At 44.4% G+C, this 21757-nt stretch overlaps 1 long non-coding RNA gene across 1 annotated transcript in view; it reads left to right on the top strand.

The window, feature by feature from the left end:
* The first annotated feature begins 225 nt into the window (after window positions 1-225).
* Window positions 226-21757, top strand: part of LOC105840116 — a 167931-nt gene continuing 146399 nt past the window's right edge. The window contains exon 1 of the long non-coding RNA XR_003626481.2: window positions 226-4501. This is a non-coding gene — a long non-coding RNA (uncharacterized LOC105840116). The remainder of the gene's footprint in view (window positions 4502-21757) is intronic.

Below are 21757 nucleotides of genomic sequence, written 5' to 3'. Positions count from 1 at the left end.
ATTTTCAGTTCTATATAATTAAATATATATTTAATAATTGATATTAAAATTTTCAAATACAGTAGGGCTTTAAACGCAGTCATAAATTGAAGCTAGAATTAATTCGTATCGGTACACTGTTATATAAAACTGAAAGAATATATTTAATAATTTATACTAAAATTTTATTATAATATGTATTTAATAATTATTAAATACATTTGTCTCAATTTAAATATTGAAATTTTATTAAGTACCAAAAACCATTTTGACTGAGAAATGACATTTTCTGTTCATAATTGTATTAATTACATATCGGTCTAATAATTAACTTATTATTGTTTGTTATATTTTTTATATATAGAGTAATAAGAGATAGTATGAAAGAGTGTAAATATATAAAAATGTTAAAATCGTGTTTATTGTAAATAATGAAATAATAAGACTATTACGTGTAACGTAAAATCGAGACATTTGACGTCCGATAAATTCGATCCGATCGAATTATAAAATTTCAACTTGACGTTCATCGAATTGTTTCTTTGCCGTCGAGCACCTGATTGATTGACAGCTTAAAGATTAACATGTCTTTTTTCCCCTCTCTCGGGAAATATGGTATAGAAAAATTCAGACGACTCGCGTCAAACTCGGGACATGATAAACTAATCGCGCGGCAGCATCCGACTTCGAACCATCTTCGTCCTCGTGGTGCTTACGTTACGATACATTCACGCTTATCTCGCGAATGCATCCAACGAACTCTCCGTCCGGATACAGGCACATTAGCATACCTAATGGCCCTTTGTTTGGCTAACTTGAACTACGAATGCTGCGAGTGAGACACGGTTCGTTAACTTTTGACCGAATCAAATTACATGAATTTATTGTCCCAACGCCTTCGTGGTATTTCATCGTGGATCTAGCCGCGCGCGGGAGTTTACATTGCTCTTGGACGGAAGTTCGACGTTTCGGTGGAATCAATTCTGCCAGAAACTCGCTCGGTTTCAACGCACCTCGGAGATATTCTCGTTAGAGCACGGCGATACCTTCGGATAACTTCTACATGGCGAAATGCAATTCCGCAACGTGTATGTATTTTACAACGAGTAATATTGTTTCTAAGTAATGATGTACATCGACATTTCCCGTTTTATTCCTCGTGTATATTTGCAGCGAAATTCCGGGTGACGCATGTAGCCGAACACTGATAATAACGGTAGAATGAAGTTTGCACTGTAATAAGATTTGTTTGAACAACTTGGTGCATGAACAAAATTCAATATATCGATATGGTTTTAATACACTCGCTCGCACCACATCGAATGCATTAATATTTGTTTATGGAAAAATACAGCGAGCTAACCTAACCACATCGAGACAAATGAAGAAATTAATTAAGAAATAATTTTACGTTGCTTCGAAACTTGGCTTCTTATCAATGGCAAATGTCAGTTTAAAGCTTAAACGATTCAAAGTTTATTCTAATCTCGCATAATTCAATGATACTAATGTTCACATTAAGCAAACGTTATTTCGAGGGCTAAGAAAAAAAAACTATTTTTATGTGAATTTTTTTCGAAAAGTATACAGACGATTTATTTTAAATTTTATATATGTATATATAATACGTATTTTATAATTAAAATTGTTTAGTAAAAATAATAAAAATTATAGTAATTATTAAGTTTATGACTTCTATAAAATGTAAACACTCAGTAATCAGAGACAAAAAAAAATAAAATTTTTATGTGAAAATGTTTGGTTATTATTAAAACTGTAATAGGATTATAAAAAACAAATTGTTTCTTCAATAATTTTAAAATATATAAAAATTGCATTTACAAAATCATCAAAAACCTCGAACAATTTTACGCGCGCTAGAAATAAAACAAAAAAATTAATGGGATTCCTAAATTCTTTAAATTATTTATTGTTGCTGTTTTATTTAAATTCCAATAGTTCTAAACAAAACACTGGATACCTGTAGATAAATTAATAATCTAATTTTTTCAGAATCATGAACGTCTATATTTTACAGGAGCCGCAAAACAATTTTTGAAACTACTATAATTTTCATAATTCTTACTTATAAAAGTTTCTATTATTTATAAAAAAGACATGTACTATTATGTGTATAATAAAAAAATACGAACAGTCTTTCTTGGTCCTGATAACATGATCCTTTAATTAACACGCCCCGACATGTGGCCGCGTCAACAAAAGAATTTCCCGCGTTGCGTCGCGCCGCGCGAAGCAATCGCGAAGTTAGTCGAATCACGTGATCAAATTTCCGGTCAGTTAAGTGCAGCGTCATTCCGTGGCCGGCCGCGTTCGCTCCGCGCTTCCGCGTCTCCTTACCTGGCGTCCGGGCGAGTTCCGCGTATCGAGGGAGTGGAGCCGGTGTGTTGTGGAATTCGTCGACGAGTCGGAGTTCCAACGTGCCGATCCGCTGCTGTCCATCCGCGATCAGCGTCCGTCGCCTCGCATTTCCGATCGCCTCGTCGAATCCGGGCGAATCTCGTCGAAGACACTCGTCCCGTCGCGACGTGTCGCGACGTGTGCCCGCTCAAGCGTGCTGGGACGCCGTTCCTGTTTATACCACGGAGCATTTACAAGGACCGCCGTCGAATAACATCGAGCGGAGCATCGGGGGAAACGCGGGAGGACCGGCGTCTGTTGATGTAGGTGACCGACCTCCCCCCTGCTTGTTTACGATACTCGCCTCGTTGTCCGCCATGGAGTGACGTCACGCCACTTTTCGCGTATTTTCCACGGGACACACCGTGGTCGGTGAGTGAGTTTACGGACGTTTCGTTGCCGGTGTGATGTGACACGATGTTGAATCGCGGTCGAACGATCGGTGCCTTCGTCGCTGTTTCGTATCCGCACGACGAATATTCGATCGCGTACGTCCGTCGAAAAATTTCCTCGCACAAGTGTGTATGTGCGCGTGTGCGCGCGCGCGCGTCTCGTTCTCGTCTCGCGCTACACTGTGAATGTGGTTACTTATCGGGAGTATCGATCGCGATAGACATGGCCGATGATATATCCATCAGTGGCGGATTACACATCAGTGGGCATTTTGATGGCTCCAACAAGTGCAAATTGACTCGACGGGGGGTTCTCCTTCGCGATATCGAGACTCCGGGACAGAAGTGTATGTGTGTGTGTGTGTGAAAAGATCTGCTTTCGTTGTGTCCGGGAACAGCAAAACAGACATGATTTCTCGTAGTTTTCGGGACGAGCGATACGACGGTGTTGGTCAAGGTTATGTTGCACGACGAAAGCACGTAAAAAAGAATCGAGTTCAAAGCGTTCCCCGTTGTGCGGCGTGATTTCGACCGGCACCGTCGTGAAAGCTACGAAGAAATTATGTTTGTTTTGCTTTTCCCGAGTGCAGAGAGCACAGGTCTTCCTTCGCAACCTCTCTCTCCCTTCGTCGACGAACGATACGGAGTGACTTTCGCACTGTTGTCGCGTCACCTTCGTGTCAATGTCACGCATTTTTCGACGAGTTCCGCAGGGTTATTTCTCTTTTCGCGAATTTGTCGGATTAAATCTTGAAATATATATTCGTCAGTATTTACACACGATATTTATATATGTAATAAATTGACAATGATCGCGATTATTTTCCGTACTCGCAGTTGCCTCGCCGATCGGAAGTAAAATTTACGTTATTGCTCTCGCTTAGTCAATTCGCTATGGTTCCTCGTAGTTACGTAAACAACATAATCGCTTTGTGAGATTACGCGGATGACGTAATCGAGGATCATTTTCTGCCGGCTGCGGTCACCGTTTACATCTGCACTCCGTAAATCGGAACCGCAGTTACGTCGTATAGCTCTCGTTTAATTCGCTGTAGCCGTGTACACGTTGCAATTAATACAATTGCTTTTTATGAGATTACGTCCACGATCTAATTAAACTGTACGCGATAGTGATTAACGGCGATTACGATTGTTCCTCGCGTTGATCGCGACATCACCGCATTTGCAGGTTATTTTGCAAAAAGTAACATTTTATGGTTAATCCTATGGCCGTGATCGAATTGCGATTTCAAGTTTTACGAAAGAGTAAATAATTCATGAGAACACGAATACCGCAGGGAATATCGGGGAGAGAAAGAGAGAGGGAGAGAGAGAGAGAGTATCGAGTGATCATCATGTTGCGCATAGATGTGCGGCCACTAGTGAATTTTGACCCCCTGAACCGTAATTGGATTTGGAGATCCCTATCGTGGTCCTAGATGCGCCAGCCGCTGCACCTAATGGAAAGTCCGCCGCTGGTGGGTGTTGATTAGCGCGAATGTACTTTTCGGTGGCCCGGTGACAGATATCGACTGCGTTCCGTTTGGACTCTCTCTGTCGCGTCCGTCGGAAGAACTCGTTTACTAATATGCGCCTGTCGTGTTATTTCGCGAGTACGTTGATTGAGTGCGTCGCAAGTGCATCGAAGAGCATCGAGGGACATCGAGGGACCGTAATGGACCATTGAGACAGGGGACTGCTGCTCGTCTACGGTGAGTACGAGCAGTATTCACGTTCATGTTGTTTGCTATCGGATTTGTATTTCTTTTGCCCCGTAATGGATAGAGAAAAGGGCGTTTTCTTCGTCCTGATTTTTAACACTTCCCAAAAATTTTTTGGTATGATTTTATTCTATTATTTTATTTTACTGTGTATATATTGTTATTTTTATTTGTATGTGCGTTTTTAAATAATTTTTTTTCGATTAAAACGAATTTTTATGTTTTGCTTTGAGAACGCTCTAAACTTCAACTGCATAACAAAATTTCCTTATCTTAAATTTTAATATTGTCTTAAATAGTATGGAATATATAGGCACGATGATTGGCGCTTCGTATCGTTTTTGGATTTACAGAAAAAACTAACGTTATGGTTATACACAGAAAAATTATTATTTTACTGTTAAGAAAAGCGGTTACTTAATGAACTTTTTTCTAACGTTATGATTATTTTCTGCAAAGATGTTTTTTTGATAATATTCTTAAAATATACTTATCACAAGTAAGGAAATTTTAGGAAATTTTATTATCGTGTACTTGAAAAGAGAATTTGTATTTTTTTCGAACAATATATTATGAAATTGAATTGAAGAAAAGTGAAAATATTATGTAAATTAAATTTTTATTTTAATTTAATATTTTTGATTAAAACATTAAATTACTAGGATTTAGAATATATTTTGAATAAACTTGATGCTTATAACGAACTTATTACAAATTTGTGGATACTTATTTTAAATAAATGATGAGTGATATTTATTTAATTCAAGTATATATTTCTTTGAGTGTACACAAAAGTACTTTAGGCAAATATTGTTTCAAGTTAAATTCGAGTGTATTTTAACATTATTCATCAAGAAGACATTTTTGCCCAAGTAACTGATATTTAAAAGAAGGAAACTAAAAAAAATGACTACAATATAACATTTCTAACAATCTGCATATGAGATACATATAGCGACGCTGGTTTGGCGTAATCGTGGCTTCCGTGTTTTCGCGGAGGATTAAATCATTGATTAGTGCGGCACAACGTTATACGCGCCACGTTGCAACGCGACCGATGAGTCATTGTCATTAGGCAAACGTAGCTGGAAACGTAACTGCTCGGCGCACGAACGGGCGAAGGGGGACCCCCCTCGGTTGTTGTGACATTAACGAATCATCGCGTCGTACGTGCAAATGAAGCGGCAGCTTTCCGCGCCGTTCCGCGCGGTTCGCAATAATTTTGCCCGGTTCCCGTTCCGCGGAAGCGCCGCTGTTTCCCGGTGGAACTCTCTCGCGAGAGATGCTAATTTGCCCGTGTTTCGTTCGAGAACTTTGAAATTTTTCCCTTCCTTCCTTCACTTCCCGTCCGCCTCCCCCGCCCTTCCTTCTGCCGTTTTGCCGCGCTCTCCGCTATTGTGCCGTTTGCCGTGGTTCTCCGGCCGTTTTATAGCTTCATTAGAAGCGAGGGTTCTCGTTTAATAATTCATCGGGGAAGCTCATCGTGTCGTTCTGCCTCGCCTCTGTCCGTTCTTTGACGAATAATCGGGCGTCTCTCTCTCTCTCTCTCTCTCTTTCACGTACTTTGCTGCTGGCGAAAAAAAAGAAGCTTTGTTCAATCGGTAATATCACGATACACACCGAGTATGCTGTATTAAAATGTGTATATATATATATCCATATCCAGATGATATAATCGCCCTCGGGTGTTGTTAAAGGGTGAAATCCGTATAACGATTGTCGACGGATAAACTGAAGCGTTGGCGCGATTACCTCTATTAATGTTACGTGTATCGAATTGCCCCCGAAATTTATTCGTGGAATACAATTTACGGTTTTCCTTTTTTACACGCGTTACATTTAATACTCGGGAAGATAATATATTAACAATACCTTTCGTGTTCGCTGCAGCTTCCTTGAACCGCGTCCTTTTGACACGCGTCGTCAACGAGTCCGGCCGAGGGTTGACGTCGTTTGTTACGGTTCGCGTTGATGAGGTCGTACGAGTGACCGTAAACCGGCGTGTGTTGCAATAAACCATTGTCGGGCCCTCGCGAGCGGAGTGTAGCGAGCGGAGGAATTAGAGGAGAGGGCGGGACGATGTCTTTCGAGGCACGTTTTTATTCGGGGAAACACGTGCTGCGAGGAGGAGGTGGGACCCCGCTAGGAAGAGAAGAAACCAGTACTCCCTCTGAGATAATTACAAAAGCGGCATCCCAAAGCGAGAGTCTCGGATTCGGCAGCCGCCTTCTCTTTTTCAGGCTCCTCCGAGAATCCGGCCGTTACGTAGGAAAATAGTAGCTCGTAAAAGCAGGGAAGAAATATCGCCGGACTATTTATCGAATCATTACTGGCCATAGGAATCCAATGACGCGGGGAGCTGAGCGAGAAGAGAGAGAGAGAGAGAGAGAGAGAGAGAGAGAGAGATATTCTTTCCACCGTGTGCGGCACACGCGGAAGGAATTCTCGTTAGGAGAAATGGTCTCGCGATCATTATACTTCACTCGCGGGAGGCAAAGCTCGCGCTTTTGTATAACGCAATTATTTTTTATGACCCTGAACCTCCTCTAGGAGTGTCCCGAGTTTGTCTTTGATCTCTGGAGACGCTGCCTCGTCACGCGTAATTTAATTAATCGATTAATTTATTTATATCATGATTTATTTAGACCGCGACGCAGTTGTGCCGGAAGAGCCCGACGGTATACGCGTTGCGTGTATGTAATATCGAGACTGAAAAACAGAGATAAATTCAATGGCGATAAAAATTTCACGCGTACCGTTGCGCGCGTTAAAGTATTACCACGTTGAATTCTCCGTTGAAGTTTAATTTTATGGCTTAATTACTGGGACAAGAGGAGCTTTTAAATTAAACTGCTGAATCAATCAGCGCCGGCGATACGCTGTGTTATTCGTTCGCGTGGTATGAGCGAGATCGGGGATCGCGAGACCGATGACGGCGAAACCGACAAGTTAATACGCTTCGTTTCAAGGTTCATTATCTTCATTATTACGTGCGAAAATTAAAAGCCGGAGATTTCTTGCCTGACATTTTGCCGAGAGTTGCCTCGAATGTGAAATTATATTTCGTTCGCGTGGAACTTTTTTTTATATAAAATTTATCGATAAATATTAAACCACGATATGTGTGGGAAGACGGGCACGTATTACGTGTCGCAATTAAAAAATAATAACGTGAGCTTTCAGAGAACGCTGTCGTCTCAAATCTCGTTGTAGAGAGACAAAGAGAAAGATTCGTTCTGCGTTCCCCCGAGAGAAATTTTCGAGCGCGCGTACATTTATTGCAAGCGGTTCAGGCATAAAGTATCAATTCCGATCTTCCTACGACGTGTTTACGACGCCGGCGGACTAACTTTATGTCTTTCTTACGAACTTTACGAGACGCGCCGCCTCCGAGTGTTGCGCGCGTCCGCGAGATGTGTGCTCCATATCCGAGCGAGGAAGAAGTCCTAGCCTCTCTCTCTCTCTCTCTCTCTGTGTGTCGAAGGTACTCACACCATGTCATATCCGCGCTCATTATTGTAGTTGTCGCCGCTCATGCGGGGATCGCGAAACTCTGACGCGGATTTGGATTACGCGCTGGCCCGCTCGGGAGACAATAGACCCGCTGAATCGAACGGAATCCCGCGCGCGGAAGGCAGATAGCATTGTCACGCACGCGAGGGCTTTTCCTGTAGCGGCGGCGCACCGATGAATCGCGAAATTCGTAATCGCGGCCTAAGGCACGCGCGAATCACGAATCCCGAATAATTTTGGGGAACGCGAATTTTACGGCGTTGAAAATCTATTTTCGTTCGCGGTTCATACAGCGTATTCTAGTAATACACTCGCCCCGCGCGATCTATTTTGGTTTTAGCAGTATACACGTACGGAATAATAAGTAAGTAAGGAACACACGCGTCTGTAACACCGCGCTGTGTATTATTCGATCGCAAATATATATATATATATATGTATGTATACACGCGGTATATACGCAGACTGGGTCCCTTTTATTTCGTACAGCATAAATTCCCCTCGCGCCGGCCGCCGCGAACATTCGATTAAATACTGCAATCTCGCGCGCGATCTCACTTCGGCGAATATTTCATATCCACCAATTAGAGCGCTTCTCGGTGATCAAAATGCCGCGTCCAGATAAGCATTTATCAGCTCCGCCGAACGGCTAAACTCGTTTTCCTCCGCGTCGCGATTAAAATCGCGCGACGCGCGCTCGCTCGCTCGCGTGCGAGCGTTCCTCCCCGCCCTCGTTCTCTCGCTACCGAGTATAATTGAGTTAGCGGTGTGACACGTCGTGCCATCCCTCCCTGGTCCACTGGATTGGCGCCGGTGGCGGCGGCAGGGTGTTGGCCGGTCCGGGGGGAGGGATGGATGGTTTGTTTCGCGACGACGATGTAGGCTCGGGCCCGGTTGCAGCTGCCGCGCGCGCGACGCCGAGGTCGGGGCGTGCCGATAAAACGCAAACATTTAATTAAAAGATAATCAACTGGATTGCGCGGCGCGGCGCGGCGCGACGTCCGCTAATGTTGCAGAACGGGGGAGAGATAGGACCCGGGCCCGCACAATATCGGTTCTTTATGCATATGAGCGTGGCCGGAACCGCGTCGCCGCCGCTCGCCTATGTGATTTAATTTTACACGAATATAAATTCGCGCACAGGGTTCCGATATATACGGCCCGCCATCTCCGCCACCGACCGTCGATCGTTGCCCACCCGCGTCGAAGCGCGGTGGTGGCGGCGGATATCGGGCCGATTTCCCATCAACTCGCCTGTGACGCACGCGAAGGCAGGGAGAAATATGAGATAGAAAAATTTGCGAGGCTCTGAGATATAGGGAGAAAATGTCGCTTACGAGAGAAATTTTGAATATGCGGAATATAATTAATTTGATTGGTGTCTTTACGGAATAAAAATTTTAACACAATAGGCATGAAAACAAAGTAGGACTGTCGGATTTTCTGTCAGGTTATTTTTACTTCTCACATAATGTTCAATGATCATCAGCATTTGTTCTAATAATAGATGATAAGGCGAGATTGTTGCGGTTAAGAGAGTGCGAAGAAATGGCACGGAAGACTGGCGACGAAGGGCACGATCGTCGGGATATTAAGCTCGCGGTCACGTACGCCATTACCGAAGCTAATGCAAAGCTGCCAGTCGTTTTATGCCATCTGTAACCGGATCTCCCTTCGACGACGAACCGGTGCTCTCCGTTCAGCCTCCGTAAAGTCCTTCTTTTCCGTTTCCCTCCTCTCTCTCTCTCTCTCTCCTCTTGCGTCGAATTGCCCCGTCGGTTGCCAATCGATTCGACGTGCCTTCGATTAAAGATCTCTCTCTCTCTTTTCTTTCTACCCTGCCTGCGTTTATTTGTCTCGTTCTACCTTCCCAAATTTCCTTTCCGCTTCCTCGTTCGGTTTCCCTGCGCCAGAGAAGAAAAGTGTCCCGAGATTTTTTGTCCCCTTTCTCTCACCACCCGTTCCCGACGATTTTCCACCCTCGATACCGCCTGATTTCGACGAGTCAGTATTCAGCGCGCGCGATCGTTTTTCTAGAAACAGCGTGATAAAGCCTGTGGTTTATGGGCAAAATTCTTTTGCCCGAATCCCGGATACGTTGATTTTCCGGACATGCGTTACAAACAACGTAGACTTATTTTCTCTGGTTCAAACTGCCGCTATGAATCACAAGTCACTCTTGTACATTTTTTTCTGCATATCATACAAATTCACGAAATACCGAGATTTTATTTTTCAACGTTTCCCCTCTTTGCCATTATATCATTTTTATCGTTCTATATGACGAGTCTTAACTCATTTGTATCGGAAAACGCTTACATGTAAGCCGGCATTGTCGCGCGAATTTACAATTCCTTGATGTAAAAATGCACCACATTTTTCTTGCATTTACACTTCTTTTGGACAGTTAAAAATTCTTTAAATATTGAGAATTATCTTTTAATTCTTCTTAAATTTGTCTATTTCGTATAATTTGTGAATTCAAATTTATTTGATAAATTTTTTGTGAATGGACATTTTACGGTTGCAATGATTTTATGGGAAAATATTTTATGACATATTTATTGTACTTTATGCGGGCGGTATCCTTTTAAGAGGGATAATCTAGCCTTATTCAACAAATTACAGCATAACGGACGAACTGCCGACTAATATACGTAAAGGAGTGCTAACAAATTATTAAGCGAGAACCTATCTCGAGCCTTACTCTGATCCTTTTGAGTTACGCGTAAAACCCTTTAACGCCTTAATCGGCGCGTTCATGATTCAAGAATCCGTTCCCCTCGTGAATAAAGTTTGCAGCTTTTTGAAGCCATCTGGACCGACATTCGTTAGCGTTAACGGAGGTTGATTAACCCTAAACGAAAATTCTGAATAAGATATTCTAATGAATATATGACCTCACTTAAAAATATTCTATACATAAGATCATAATACAGAAGGAAATAACGTTTCGTCAAGTCGGGGATGGTTGAATTAGATCGAGGCCCTCGGAGTCAAGGCGAAGGGATCATCGAAGAGCCCGTGCTATTTTGCTTCCCCGGAGCTCTTTGTCAATCCCGACCTGTGCGCGCGGTGCAAAAGCGGCGGTGACCACCTCCGACAATGGTGACGGCAGGTTCGATCCCGGGAGCACGATTGTGTGTATAGTGTACCGCGGGGAGAAAGAGAGAGACAGAGAGAGAGGGGGCGAGCGAGGGAGAGAGAGTGACATTCTCTGAAAGGGGCCCTCAGTGGCGCGACTATTGAAACCGAGCGGCTCCCGTGCTACGCAACGGAATGGAGCGGTCGTGGCATGCATATGTATGCGTATCGCCATCGTCGTGATAATATTATATAAGGCATAATTCGAAAAGAATTGCGCGCAACGCAGGCTCAGCGGTGGTTCCCAACGATCTCGGGTTACACGTCATGCGGGCCGAGCGACGAACACAAACGGACGGGGACGATAGGACGGACAAACCGGTCGATTGACGATAACGAATGCTAATGGATCGGACGAGCTAATTTACCTTCATTAATCGATTGGTCTTCAAGCCTGCCTTCGACGTCGCGCGCCTGAGTCATCCGGACGAAGAGAGGATCGTGATCTGCCGAGGGTTGAGGGTGAGAGGAATGAGCGTGGGCGGGAGAGAAAGAGAGAAAGAGCGAGCGGTGGGTGACGCGAGGGTGTAGCTAACAGGGGCTACTGCTTCTCGCGGGGTTTACTGCGGACAGGTCAATAAACTCCTTTCGCCTATCGACAGGCGAACGCTACGATGAGCGGCGAGCAGGAGAGGAAAGGTCCTCTTAAAACGTCAAAATTAAATTCCGCCGAGGGGGGTGAAACGCGTCTCTCGGTTTAAGGTCCACCCTCTCATAGTTCCCCCCGCTGGGTCCCCGCGCGTTACTTATTTCCCCGCAATCCTCAGCTGCCCGGTTGTGCGTTCTTATTTCCTCCTTTCTATTCCCGGTCTCCGGTGCCGTTTTCTTTCCCTTGGCGCGTCCCTTAAACGAGGGGCGGTCTCGGGCACAACGGGAGCTTTTTCCTTCCGGACGATACGAAGAAAAATATACGCGGTGGTTAAACGGTCACGACGACGACGCCCGCCCATCTCCTGAGAAGTTCTTCGCTAAGTGCTCGGCGAAAAAGCTCGTGTGCGGTCATAAACGATGGCGGTGATACGTTTTCGGCGTTTTCGGCTATCAGCTCTTTACGTATAGTCCGCTCCGCGGACTTCTGTCTTTCGCCTATAGACGTGAGCTCGTAGAATACCCGTGCTCGCTCGTTTCCGTTTCCAGTCGTTGAGTAAGTAATTGCGTGGCGAAGCTTCGCAGGGTCGTTGGTATAACCGAGAGAGCGTGATCCTTCTCTTTCCTCTCTTTCTCTTGTAACCAGTCTCATCGCCGCTTTGCAAAGGTAAATAGGTATTGGAAATTCAATTATTGAGCCCGCTTTCCTGTCGGCAGTCGACCTTCGTTATTTTTAATGAACGAGCACTTAGAATAGGGGACGAAGGAGCAGTCCCGAGGAAAAGAGTGCATGATCTTCGAGGATCACGGAATGATCCACTCTTTGTTTCGCGATATTCTAGGAGCAACGATTATCGAGCCGATAACGAGATCCCGTGAAAATTTACGTATTCGCGTAATCTCGTATAGAAGCACAAAGAATCGTATCCAATGCCGGATAAAATATAAGAATATTCATGCGGACCTTTTTCCACGCTCTCCTTTCTCTTTATCCTTTCTCAATAGAAATCCAGTTAAAGGCAAAAGCACTTTCGTCCGACGAAATCCATTGGTTCTGGAATATCGTGATTGAAGTCTCTTCCGCAGCGGGACGAATTAAAGCTCTAAGAGCCGCGACTTCTCGCAGCAAGTTCCTCCGTAGCGTTTTACGCTCATCTATTCGCTATTGATTTCCTCGCAGCTTTGATATCGACGATGGATAACGGCGAGAGAATATTCTACGAATGTAATTTATCGCCAATAAATCTTTATTGATTTCGTTAGTAAGTACGGTCTTTCAAAAAGATTCGTAGAAGTCTGCTCTTCCCGTGGCTGCGTCTTGCGTTGCTCTCGCAATGCTCTAATAAAGTGATCTATGCTATTCTCAGTAGTCTAATTGTTTCTAGGTAGTACAGAAACGATTGACTACGAGTCGATTCTTCTTTATTCAACGGGACGTTTCTTTGCGTGCTCGCGATGCTAACGCACTTAAACCTGATGGCCTCGTAGCCAATGAAGACATTCTTGATTATTTTGTCACATTTTTCCCGTGACGCGAGCAGATTGCGATAACGACCGTCAATTATCGAGCTGCTTCAAAGAAAACGCGAAAAGGAAACGGACGTTATATTTTTACACTTTACGAGGCTTCCGACAAGGCATGGCGACGGAGACAATAGAAAACATCGTTGCACAATGTGCAATCGAGTGGCATAGGCAATAAAGAGTCACGATCCATAATAAACAGTCCCTGAAATAGAATGATTATTTATTACTTCCCATCGATAATGGCGGCCGCGCTTCTCGATGCTATTAATTATCCAAGGACCGACGGTTTTACGATATTTCGCTACCGTTCGCAAGGATGTTCCTTCACGGGGATAACGCATACGAACCGGACGCGTGCGCGCAGATGCACTCGAGCGTAAACCTAAGATCGATCGCGAATTCATACATTGCAGAATTTCTTTCCCGGATGGTAATTACCCGGATGGGGATTCCTCCTTTTGTTACGTCCTATAGGCACGGCAATTGCTTTCGCAGTAATGACTTTTACGTACTTTTACGTACTTTGCGGAGGGATACTGCTAACATCTAAATTAAGAATAATGGCAGGGTGCGGATTAAACGGAGCACCGAGGACCGTAATGATCGACTGTACGAAGAGAGTTTTATCGGCCTTTGATGTCATGCATATGTATCTCGAATAACTAAATATTATTATTACTATATCTCGAGCAATTTACTTTATGTTATAAACATACGACGGTAATCTTATCGTAATCAACGTATAGGCTACTAATTTCTTTTTAGAATAACATATTTTAAGTGAATGAAAAGTTTTGATAAATTTCTAATAGATGTAACTAATATTTTTTAATGCCCAAAGCTTACATTTTTTTTCTATTAAAATTTATGAATTTGTACCCACTAAATTGTGTACGTTGTCAGCAAAAAACCGTAGTGTGTGAGATTAAATTCGTTTCATTTAAATTTATTGAATAATCTTTCACAGATTTCACAAATTTATTGGAATTGACACAGCATTATATCATAAATTCTTTTTATTTTATTTTACGGTATTTTGAATACTTGTCTCTCTTCAAAATTCATACGTTGTTAATACATGAAGCATTTCTTCGTTCATTTTCACTTTTATTTAAAACCATCTTGATATAATAATATAATATTAACAACAGTGTCTGGCAACAGTGTTAAAAAAACGTTAGATACAGAATCTTACTTATCAAAATTTTGTATTCTCTTGACATATTCGGAAATAGAATTTTATTCTTAAAACATTTGTGTTTTTGTCGGAGGTAAATGGAAATTAAAAATAATCTTTAAAATATGGCGGGAATGGAAATTCGTCACAATGTATATTCCCCTCAGAATGGTACCACGTGCTGCCACATGCGACCGAGCAGGATGCGCGGACTCGTTCGAGCGTTGTAAGACCGATAGCGATGTGCTCTCCTTCGTGGCGGTTTTTCAAGCGGACCCAAGCGTTGGGCGTTTCACGGTCGCGCGACGCCAGACTTTGAGCCCAGCCGTGGTCTGGTCTATCGGTCCATTACCAGCCTGGCACGTTGAACGCCCTCGTAAATCACCGAAGTGGCTGCTTGCGTTTGTTGCCGCGATTTCTTCCCGCGGCGGAGAGATTTCTCGGGCTGGCGTGTGCGCGATCGCGTCGCGGAAAATCATTTGAACTGCGCCCCCGTCTCGCGACGAAATATTTACACTCGTTGCACGCTCGGCTTTTACGGCTTGATTCTGTTGCCGCCTAGTACAAGCTACACAGCGAAGGATCGCACATATTGCCGTCATGTCGGACATTTGAGCGACACATTTGTTTAACCCCGCGTAAAACTTTTGTTTTCTTTGGATCTCATATCATTTCTTCACCGCTTTCTTGTCATGAAATGAGAAAATAATATGCACGTCAAAATTTACACAGGTGACTTTAAAACGAGGCACGTCGGTGTCAGATTTATTTTGAGTTGAAAGCACTTTTAGGAAATGTAGGAAATACTGAACGTACATAAAACGTGTACGTCAAGTACGTGAGAGTAGGGACTGTAGCATTTATAACAATGGTTGAATTCACGCGAAAGGCGCTAACAACCGAGCTATTATAGGTCTACTTGGGCAAGATAACAATACATCTTATTAAAATGCGAAAGTGTAGAATATAGCATTGCAGATTTTGGCACGCGACGTGTAGCCAGTGTCTTACTGCAAAGGTATACTTATCGAAATAAGTCTGACGTCGGATAGACGATGAGATAACTCAACGGCACCGAGGCATGCCTAAACGTCGGGCACGATAAACGGGAAGTAAGAGGTGGGCACGACGTAGAATACCGACGTTACCGAAAGGTCCATTCGCGCCGTTGGAGCGTGATGCGTGTCGAGCATTCGGCGCAACGCGAAATCGCGCTTGGGGTCGACTTGGCGATGACTATCTTTACACCGTAGGGGCCTCCGTCTCCCGCGGCCGTCGGTAGTCGCCCTTCCGCCCTTCCATGCCTTCTCATCTCGTTCCCCGAAGTCATAGATCAGCCCGTGACCGCGGTTCTCTCCTCAGGTATATTATCCGCGTGTTTGTGGCGCGCTAAAAATACCGAAACCCCGAAAACGGGCGTTAAGATAGCGCTGGGCGTGACCGTGAGTCTGGGGGTCTGCAGGCAAACCGCGCTTAAAGAAGGGTTACGGCGAAGTAATGACCCTGGTGATGGGGAGAGAGACCAGCGGGGACGAAGGGGCGAAGGTGGTGCCGGCGGTTTCTTTTTTTTTCCTTGTTGCACGCACCGACGATAGACTACCGCCTTACAATAGCCTAGGCCTAAGGAAATGGAAAATCAATATGGCCTTTTTCGCTTACTCTCGCCTTTCGTCCCCTTATCCTCGGTCAGTCTGTTTTCTACGTCACGTCCCACCAGAGGTATATTGTAGATTTATGCGAAACCTTGAACCACCGTTCCTCACGACATACACTTAAGTATTGCAGACTGCACTTAGGTATCAAATTGAATTTGTTCTTCGGAAGAAGTTCAATAGCTTTAGCCTTAATTTCCTCCGCTTCTCTTTTCTTCTCTCAAGGATCAATTATTTCAATATAATTCCGTTGCAAAGAAGTTCGGTTCGTACTTTTTTCTTATGTATAGTAGCTATTAAAAGTATCGTGATTGGAAGAGAAATGTGAACAAGATGATAGTGAGTAAGGTACATTTCGGGAAATATGCCAGTAATTCGATTGAGAAACTTCTTATTATCGCTATAGGAAACCAATCGTCGCGCGACGAATGATTTGTCGAAGGTGCTGATAGAAAACTTTCAGTAAATTCGCGTCCAAATTGTTTTTTTTTTTCGTGAGTATCAGTTGTAAATAGTTAGTGCCATTTGAGTCGTTCTCATTCTCGGCGTCGCTTTCTTTCATAGCGATAATGAGTTCTGCAGAGGGATTCTTTTGACGCCGGACGAAGTGTGTGAATAATTTAGAAAAGGCGCTTGGAAAAATATTTTCGATTGACGGAGTTCAAATGCCTGAGTGCCGTCTTTGGTAATTCTTCCCTCGCCCCGTTCCTATCGCGCACAACTCGAAAGTTATCCCCTCAGCAAAAGCTTTCCCCCCTTTAGCATTTTTCTTCTCCATTCAAACTTTCAACTGCTGTAGTCCTGTTCCGCGTGGTGTTTTGAATCGCGGCGATAAGAGTTGCGACGTTTTCGTTTCTCCCGCTCGTTCCAGAAGCGGCGTCTCTTGCGACGACTCCGTCAACGATAGCTGATACCATCAACATCGTCGATTTCGTTTTCTGAGTGCGAAAAGTCATTCTTGTAAGAATATACGCAGATTTTTCTCGTTTGTGAATTCGTGAATTTTCTTGCAAACGTTCTCGCGGTAGGGAAAGTGCGGGTCTCTTTTTTCGAAGCTTTTTAAATATTTTTTAAAAAATAAATAGATAGATTTAAGAAACCTTGTACGTGGTAAAATTAGCATCTTATTTCAAAACAGCTTATAAACTTTAATTTCTTTTTTATACATAACAAGTTGTAAAATGAATAATTTATATTTGCCGTATAAAACATCGGTAAAATAATTTTAGAAGTGACGTGAACTTTGTGAAATCTTAGACGAGTACAGTGTTGAGTAAAACAAGAGATATACTTTGACAAGCAATAAAAACTTTTCGGGTGTAAAAGACGGTAAAAGACGCTTTAAAAGACGCGATCGTAAATTTGAAAATAATTTGAGGCATTAAGGGAGCCGTAAAGAGGCGGTTTCGCCAAACAATTTTACCGGAAACGACATTACAATCAGAGCGCGAGGGGGCGGGACGTCTGAAGTTTTCCCATAGCAATATCCTACCCCAGTGGCGAATTAAAATTTACGCGCCGAGACGGAGTCTCGGACAAACAATTCTTAAAGTGCTGGAACGTGTCTCCGTTGTATTCGCGTCGCTTCACTGAAATTTACCATAATAAGAGCACAGTATTCCTCCTTGTGGTGAACGACTTCTGTGGCCATTGACGTTTGTAAGACGCTATTAATACCATCGCTCTCGCGCGAAGAGAGCCCTTGCCCGTGGATTCCTCTGCGTTGAGAGAGATAGGTAGCCGCGGGGCGACATACTTTATCACTCGCGTGATGCCTTTGCACTCTTGCATCACGATTTAAAATGAGGCGCGATGACATCGCGTAAATTGTATCCTTCGTAAATGTCTTCGCAACGCAATGCTTAACGACGGGTAACTGCCATCGGCCGGGATTATTATGACTTTAAGAAGCGTTAAAAGAGGTTTCTCTCGGCTCCTTGTTTTTCTTTCTCGGCCTTGCTGGGAATTTATGCGAGGGAGGGCCGTCGGAGCCACCCTCGCGAGTCCCTGTTCCGGCGACTTTGGGAGCACCTCCAAGTGTATTTCTGGGTCAGAGTTGCGAGATCCTGTTGATGTATACTGTATATATACGCGGTAGGATACGCTGGGGCGGTTGAGAGGGGAAGAGATGAGCGACTCGGGTGAGGAGAAACGTAGGAAAAGAGGTGAGGGTTTTTCTCGACGGAGGGTCGTGAGGGAGAGTATGGGTACTTCCGCGGACAGAGACGGAGAATAAATAGCGTTATATACGTATCGCTCCGCAATACACGCCGGGCGCGCTTCTGCCTTTCTTCTTCTCCACGGAGGCCATCATTTCCAGAAGTCTGGCTCCCTTGTAAACCGGGGAGCCGGGGATCTGCGTGATGCATGCGGGCTATTTGCAGTGGAAAAAAAAAAGAAAAATAAAAAGGGACCGGCGTGCTCTGTCCCACATTTTTGACGGGTCGCTGAATACGCGTATCGCCCTCCCCCCTGCGCCGTTTTTTATCCGTTCCTTTCCCTCTGTTCTCTACCTCCTCTGGAGCGTGTATGAAGATAATGCGTCTGGTATCGCGTACGGGTGAGATTCGGCGTTCCGATTAAACCTTTACGAATCCCGCGGCTTTAATTTTATGTTTGCACCGTTTTTTCGTAATTAGAAAATGTGGGGGCGGCTTTTATTTCATTTGCACGAGGAGACTCTGTTACGTAAGCACGTGTATTATCTTTATAATACAATTGAGGTGATGTGTCAGTAACTGAAGCAGTAGTTAATTAAGCTTTTTGTACGCACACACACATACACACAATTAAAGAACACAAATAAAGAAATATGTCTGTTATATTAAATATGGAAATGGCTCGTTCATATTATTATCTCATTAATTGCCCTATAATTTTACATCTAAATATATGTTTTATTATTGTGTAAATTTTGAGTAAAAAGGAAAAAAGTTCAATTTAGAAATTTTATAATTAGAATCAACAACAATGAGAAAGGTTTTGAATAAAAAAGAGAAAGTTTTCAATAAATGAATACTTTACAAGATATTGCCAGCACTGTCACTTTTGTAATTCAGAAACGTTAATCACGCCATGACTTATCGCTCACGAAGCGATTCTACGTGATAAATATTTCATATAATCAGCAGCTCGATAATCGACACTTTCTATATCGGCTTCAAAAAATACTTTATCGTTGGATAGGCAGGCGGCGGAGACTCGTTCATCGTTAATGCTCGTTAATGCCCATCTTTCAAGCTCGTCAATGCCTCGGGACGCGCTCGCTCGATCGACCAAAGTTGTGCTAAAAGGCAAAGACGCAGAGGACTGACTCGCGGGATTAAATATTCATATCGTTACCGCGTTCGCTCGTAAGTCGCTCGTGAAGCGTTGGTTATTACCTGTCACTTGGTATAAAATCATTTTAGAATTTCAATAACCGGCTCTCGGCCCACCCTGTATGCCGATCTACCGGTCAGCTGGTCGTTCTTTGGGGGAGAAGGTCTCTCTCTCTCTCTCTCTCTCTCGCTCTCTCGGCACGGGGTGAGATCCCTTGTATCGGCCGGTAGGGTTAATGGCAATTCCGAGTGGACTTCAAACGCAACGTGCGGCCAGCACGTATGCGAGCCCCGCGTATGATAGGCGAGACGCGGCGGCGGCGCGGCATACGACGCGGCCAGTAATTATATTGGCGGCCGATGGGGATCGCCTTTGACCGACTCGATTGCACGGTAAGCAGACCGCGAAGGAAATTACCGAGCGATCGACATCGCTGTGATGGGTCCGTAAGTCAGTGCCGCGCCGAGGCCTTGGATGCGTGGTGTTCGCATGATAGCACCGCTAGCTGAAGTCTTCTCAGAAGATGTTGCGGATATATTAAAATGATGATTGGTGACTAATATACGGTAACGAGAATAATTGTCTGTCAATTATTCCATTCATCTGTCCGTCTTCGTACGGATCGCACAGAAGGCTCTCACCACTCAGGAGGTTTCAAACTTCCACGGCGGCGATTGTAATTTGCTCTACGTGGAATAGTAAGCGCATTAATGTCTCCTCATTAACATACCTCTTACTGCAATTTCTAAAGCGCGCGTACGGCAACGCCAGCGAAAGAGAATACGGTTTGAAATCAGTTCGCATAGCGTGTTCACCAAGGCGAATGAGCCATATTCGCGAAATGTGCACGTGCACGCAGCTTATTACGTGCACACGTCTAATCACATCGGCGGAAGCATAAATAGCCGGCATTGCGAAAGCGTAACCAGCTTGTTCATCCAATTTTCCCGACACCAGAGCAACAGAGGAAGAGAGATAGAGAGAGAGAGAGGGAGAGAGAGAGAGAGAGAGGGAAGGAGAGAAACCACGGAAGATTTCATGATTACGAACGACCGATCGAGGCGGATCCAATTTTCGAGACCTGCCAGCCGTTAAGACAAGCTCGACTGTACGCGAGGACACAGCTCGCGTATTAGTTGCGCGAGGCACTTTCTCATTCACGTTGCCTCGCTACGGTAGAAACAATTTCCTTAAATTTATGCACCCCCGCGCGGCCGTGGCGGTGGCAGTGGCGACACACAGCTACCACCGGCGCAGTCGAGCCTGTAATATTTTCACGAAGGAAGAAGTAAAAAACAGAGAGGAGACTATAGACGAGAAATAACAAAGCGTACGGGGTGCCCTCCGTCACCGAGGGCGGAGAGGAGACGCCTTCCGCTCTCGTGACGTTATCGGGCCTCGAACGTTCCTGCGCTGAGAAAACGCACAGCGGGCGGGCAGGCCGGTGATATTGTACGCGGGGGTGAATCGACAGAGGGGACACACGCCGGATTCGTCGCCGATGCCGATAAACGCATGAAGGCCCTCCTGGACCGCCCTTTTCGAACGTGGCGTTGCGTTGCATCACGTCCACGTCCTCGCGACCCTTTCGCGCGCTGCATCGAACGATGGGGGAAGAGCGAAGCGTAAAGTCAGCAAGCGAAAGTACTGACGCGTATCAAACGCCCCCGGTGTTTGCACTCGCAAATTAGTCCTCGACTAGCGGCCAGCGGAAAAAAAAACGACGACGAAAGTTGACACAAGTTGAGAATTCGAGTGAATTTCAAATATTACATATAATGATTAACATTTAAAGTGTACTACATGCGTGCACATATAATTAATTTGGCGTACGTATACTCAGCAGTCTGAAAAAAAAAAAAACAAAAAAACTCAAAGCTCTTTATTTTCAAAGGGATACTGTAATTCGAAATACTTGTTGCTATGAAGTTTATTTAACTAGGTTGCGCAGGAAAATTTCAAATTACACCAGCGAGTACCCGCGGGCATTTTGGGGGATTAAATACAGACGTATGATTCATAGGTATGCAGCTCGGATATAACATCAGACCAGAGCTGGGCTGTATCTCGGTAGCGATCTCCGAATGATCGAACGGGCTTTGAGGCATCAGGGACGAGGGCGGGAGGGGGGGGGGGGGAGGTGTTTCGCTGCCCTGAAAAATAACACGCGCTCGGACGGACACGTGTAGCAATTAATCAGCTTCGGGGGGGTGGCGGCTTGAAGAGGTTGTTGCCGTCACGGGCAGATGACGGCCTGCGGCGGCATCGTACTGGTATTTTATACGGTGTCGTGTTATGGTTTTGCGGTACCCGCGGTTCGCGTGC

Source organism: Monomorium pharaonis, chromosome 3 (assembly GCF_013373865.1).
Source record: "Monomorium pharaonis isolate MP-MQ-018 chromosome 3, ASM1337386v2, whole genome shotgun sequence".
NCBI lineage: Eukaryota > Metazoa > Arthropoda > Insecta > Hymenoptera > Formicidae > Monomorium > Monomorium pharaonis.
Note: the sequence above shows the minus strand (reverse complement) of the source record. Positions and strands in the feature narration are given on the sequence as shown.